Source organism: Schistocerca americana, unplaced genomic scaffold (genome assembly GCF_021461395.2).
Source record: "Schistocerca americana isolate TAMUIC-IGC-003095 unplaced genomic scaffold, iqSchAmer2.1 HiC_scaffold_1280, whole genome shotgun sequence".
NCBI classification, from domain to species: Eukaryota; Metazoa; Arthropoda; class Insecta; order Orthoptera; family Acrididae; genus Schistocerca; species Schistocerca americana.
In genome coordinates, this window is record NW_025725352.1 from 12,501 (window position 1) to 17,500 (window position 5,000).

General features: G+C 51.4%; 1 non-coding gene across 1 annotated transcript in view; it reads left to right on the forward strand.

Annotated features, from left to right (window-relative positions):
• The first annotated feature begins 4,374 nt into the window (after positions 1-4,374).
• LOC124564165 overlaps positions 4,375-5,000 on the forward strand; it is a 1,909-nt gene continuing 1,283 nt past the window's right edge. The window contains exon 1 of the ribosomal RNA XR_006970465.1: positions 4,375-5,000. This exon is cut by the window's right edge and continues 1,283 nt beyond it. This is a non-coding gene — a ribosomal RNA (small subunit ribosomal RNA).

Below are 5,000 nucleotides of genomic sequence, written 5' to 3' on the forward strand. Positions count from 1 at the left end.
GCCTGTAACACGCACACAGACAATATGTAAGCACCAGCATGGAACAACACCCAGTGCATCCTCTCCGCCACATTAGACAATCCACACTGTCATAACCAGACTGGGAGGTCCACTCAGAAAACAGAATATCCCACCCACCCGACAACCACCATTGCTCAGCCAAGCCACCAACACCCACACATGTCCTACACAGGGGTGCACCCAACATCACAATACTGCCTCCTCTCACAGCACACAAACAATGGCAGGAATGAAAGACACAGGTCTGCCACAAGCATGGAATGAGAGCGCCGCCTGTCATGAGCCAAAGGTGCATCCTGACGTGGCAAATCAGATGATGCCGCAGGCATCCACTTACTATAATCACAATCAACAAACCGGCCGCCCCGCCCCGCCCCCCATTAAACCTTTCCTTACAACAATGTGTACCTTAACCTAACCTATATCGTACCGTAACCTAACCTATATCGTACCGTAACCTAACCTATGTCGTACCGTAACCTAACCTATGTCGTACCGTAACCTAACCTATGTCGTACCGTAACCTAACCTATGTCGTACCGTAACCTAACCTATGTCGTACCGTAACCTAACCTATGTCGTACCGTAACCTAACCTATGTCGTACCGTAACCTAACCTATGTCGTACCGTAACCTAACCTATGTCGTACCGTAACCTAACCTATGTCGTACCGTAACCTAACCTATGTCGTACCGTAACCTAACCTATGTCGTACCGTAACCTAACCTATGTCGTACCTTAACCTAACCTATGTCGTACCTTAACCTACCCTATGTCGTACCTTAACCTAACCTATGTCGTACCTTAACCTAACCTATGTCGTACCTTAACCTAACCTATGTCGTACCTTAACCTAACCTATGTCGTACCTTAACCTAACCTATGTCGTACCTTAACCTAACCTATGTCGTACCTTAACCTAACCTATGTCGTACCTTAACCTAACCTATGTCGTACCTTAACCTAACCTATGTCGTACCTTAACCTAACCTATGTCGTACCTTAACCTAACCTATGTCGTACCTTAACCTAACCTATGTCGTACCTTAACCTAACCTATGTCGTACCTTAACCTAACCTATGTCGTACCTTAACCTAACCTATGTCGTACCTTAACCTAACCTATGTCGTACCTTAACCTAACCTATGTCGTACCTTAACCTAACCTATGTCGTACCTTAACCTAACCTATGTCGTACCTTAACCTAACCTATGTCGTACCTTAACCTAACCTATGTCGTACCTTAACCTAACCTATGTCGTACCTTAACCTAACCTATGTCGTACCTTAACCTAACCTATGTCGTACCTTAACCTAACCTATGTCGTACCTTAACCTAACCTATGTCGTACCTTAACCTAACCTATGTCGTACCTTAACCTAACCTATGTCGTACCTTAACCTAACCTATGTCGTACCTTAACCTAACCTATGTCGTACCTTAACCTAACCTATGTCGTACCTTAACCTAACCTATGTCGTACCTTAACCTAACCTATGTCGTACCTTAACCTAACCTGTATTGCGCCTTAACCTAACCTGTATTGCGCCTTAACGTAACCTGTATTGCGCCTTAACGTAACCTGTATTGCGCCTTAACGTAACCTGTATTGCGCCTTAACGTAACCTGTATTGCGCCTTAACGTAACCTGTATTGCGCCTTAACGTAACCTGTATTGCGCCTTAACGTAACCTGTATTGCGCCTTAACGTAACCTGTATTGCGCCTTAACGTAACCTGTATTGCGCCTTAACGTAACCTGTATTGCGCCTTAACGTAACCTGTATTGCGCCTTAACGTAACCTGTATTGCGCCTTAACGTAACCTGTATTGCGCCTTAACGTAACCTGTATTGCGCCTTAACGTAACCTGTATTGCGCCTTAACGTAACCTGTATTGCGCCTTAACGTAACCTGTATTGCGCCTTAACGTAACCTGTATTGCGCCTTAACGTAACCTGTATTGCGCCTTAACGTAACCTGTATTGCGCCTTAACGTAACCTGTATTGCGCCTTAACGTAACCTGTATTGCGCCTTAACGTAACCTGCATTGCGCCTTAACGTAACCTGCATTGCGCCTTAACGTAACCTGTATTGCGCCTTAACGTAACCTGCATTGCGCCTTAACGTAACCTGCATTGCGCCTTAACGTAACCTGTATTGCGCCTTAACGTAACCTGTATTGCGCCTTAACGTAACCTGTATTGCGCCTTAACGTAACCTGTATTGCGCCTTAACGTAACCTGTATTGCGCCTTAACGTAACCTGTATTGCGCCTTAACGTAACCTGTATTGCGCCTTAACGTAACCGATATTGCGCCTTAACGTAACCTATATTGCGCCGTAACGTAACCTATATTGCGCCGTAACGTAACCCACATTGCCCCTTAACGTAACCTATATTGCGCCGTAACGTAACCTATATTGCGCCGTAACGTAACCCACATTGCCCCTTAACGTAACCCACATTGCCCCTTAACGTAACCCACATTGCCCCTTAACGTAACCCAACACACGTTGGGCCTTAACCCAACACACGTTGGGCCTTAACCCAACACACGTTGGGCCTTAACCCAACACACGTTGGGCCTTAACCCAACACACGTTGGGCCTTAACCCAACACACGTTGGGCCTTAACCTGCTCTGTAATTGTCATACGACGCGTTAAATTAGTGTAGTGTTGCCTAACTGCAACCCCCGCAATATAGTTTGCTACTCGCACTGCCCGGTCCCCAGTGTATCGCTTCATGTTAAACACCTTGCAGCTATACACTGTAATGTGGATGGCAGCAGGACGTACATGCTCAATGCCCTTTGCAGTTGTTCATTGGCATTTGCAGTTGTTCATTGGCATTCGCATGGCGAAGCACTTAGCCTACGCTGTGGTACGGCCTGTGTCAACTGTCCGCTGATGTTGTACGTCCAAATCACACACTGTACTGCACATTGGTCCTCATGTACTGAATGATACATCGTGGTACATGTGACCGTACAACGACTGCGCCAACAACGGCGAACCATGCGGTCCAAATGTTGTGCACTCAGCTACGTGTCGTCTCCCTATAAGAGCTGGATTGCAGTGTGGTATGCCCTGGATGGCGATCAGCATGAGCCGTCTGTTGATGTAGTGGCGCGTGTTGTCAGACGTAGTCGTCTCTTCTCACACACCGTGATAGCACGGTGCACTGCGTTCCACATCTGCGACATGCGACAGAGGCCGGTTGACAGTCGTTCGCGCAATGGACATCGCATACGTACGGGGGCCACCTTCCACGTGTTCGCTAAGCGTGGACATGTTGTTGCGTGTATGTGGGCAGACAGTGTGTCGTGACACCTGACACAGGCATGCAACAATCGTTGAATTTGCAAATGGCGATGGACGCCTACGTTTGCTGGTGACGTTACGCAAATGAACAACTGGTAAACCGTTGTGGTGCGGTTGTTCTCGCTAGGGGTGAATCAGTGATGGCGACGATCGGTTGAGCTACCAACCGGTTGTTGCAGCGATACCCACCATGCCCACGAACGTGAATGGCATGTGGGTGTGAAGCGATACGCGGCGGTGGCTGGGTGGGACCGTCCCCGGCCGGTGAGGGGGGGCCTCCCGGCGTGTTGGCCGTGCGGTGCGTGGGCGCACGCGCTACAGCCGGCTGGTGGGGGCGGCCAGTGGCAGGCGCGCCGGCCGACGGAGGCGGCAGGCGGCGCAGCTGCGCGCCGGCGCACCCTGCACGCGGCGCCGTGCGGCCAAAGTAGGTCCTCGCGGGCCCGGTGCGAAGCGCGGTGGACATCTGCAGTGTGCTGGTCCGATTGAGGACTGTGTGCGCTGAGGATGCGCCGCCGCCCGGCGCTCGGCGCCGCGACGCCGTCTGCTGCTCGGTCGCCTCTGCGGTTCTCGCAGGTGGTTTGTATCGCAGCTGTGCGGACGTGTTGGCGCGTGCGCTGTGCTGGGAGAGTTCGCTTCGGCACCCAAGTGGGGCTTTTGTCCTTCTGTGGCGCTGGCGTTGGAGCTGCCGGTCACCGTAGGTGGCGCGTGTTGTCTCCCGCCGGCAATGCCACGACAGCACGCTCCCGGGCCTCTGTCGGCAGCGGCAAGCTCAGTTGGGAGCACGGGTGGTCGCACCTAAAGCGTCTACTCGCCAAACTCCGGGCGATTGCGCCTCTCTCGAACCCGACCAAGTACTTAGGACGGCGCTGCGCGCCGCCGGGACCTGAGAGGGTTTCGAGGTGTATGGTGCAGGGGAGCTCAGCCTCCTCCTGTTTGCAGAATAATTGAGCGGACGCTTGCGTGTTCGCGCGGGCCCCCGGGACACACTCCCGGGCGGCCGGCTGCTCAGCTCTAGTTGACGCAGCTCCCTGGTTGATCCTGCCAGTAGTCATATGCTTGTCTCAAAGATTAAGCCATGCATGTCTCAGTACAAGCCGCATTAAGGTGAAACCGCGAATGGCTCATTAAATCAGTTATGGTTCCTTAGATCGTACCCACGTTACTTGGATAACTGTGGTAATTCTAGAGCTAATACATGCAAACAGAGTCCCGACCAGAGATGGAAGGGACGCTTTTATTAGATCAAAACCAATCGGTCGGCTCGTCCGGTCCGTTTGCCTTGGTGACTCTGAATAACTTTGGGCTGATCGCACGGTCCTCGTACCGGCGACGCATCTTTCAAATGTCTGCCTTATCAACTGTCGATGGTAGGTTCTGCGCCTACCATGGTTGTAACGGGTAACGGGGAATCAGGGTTCGATTCCGGAGAGGGAGCCTGAGAAACGGCTACCACATCCAAGGAAGGCAGCAGGCGCGCAAATTACCCACTCCCGGCACGGGGAGGTAGTGACGAAAAATAACGATACGGGACTCATCCGAGGCCCCGTAATCGGAATGAGTACACTTTAAATCCTTTAACGAGTATCTATTGGAGGGCAAGTCTGGTGCCAGCAGCCGCGGTAATTCCAGCTCCAATAGCGTATATTAAAGT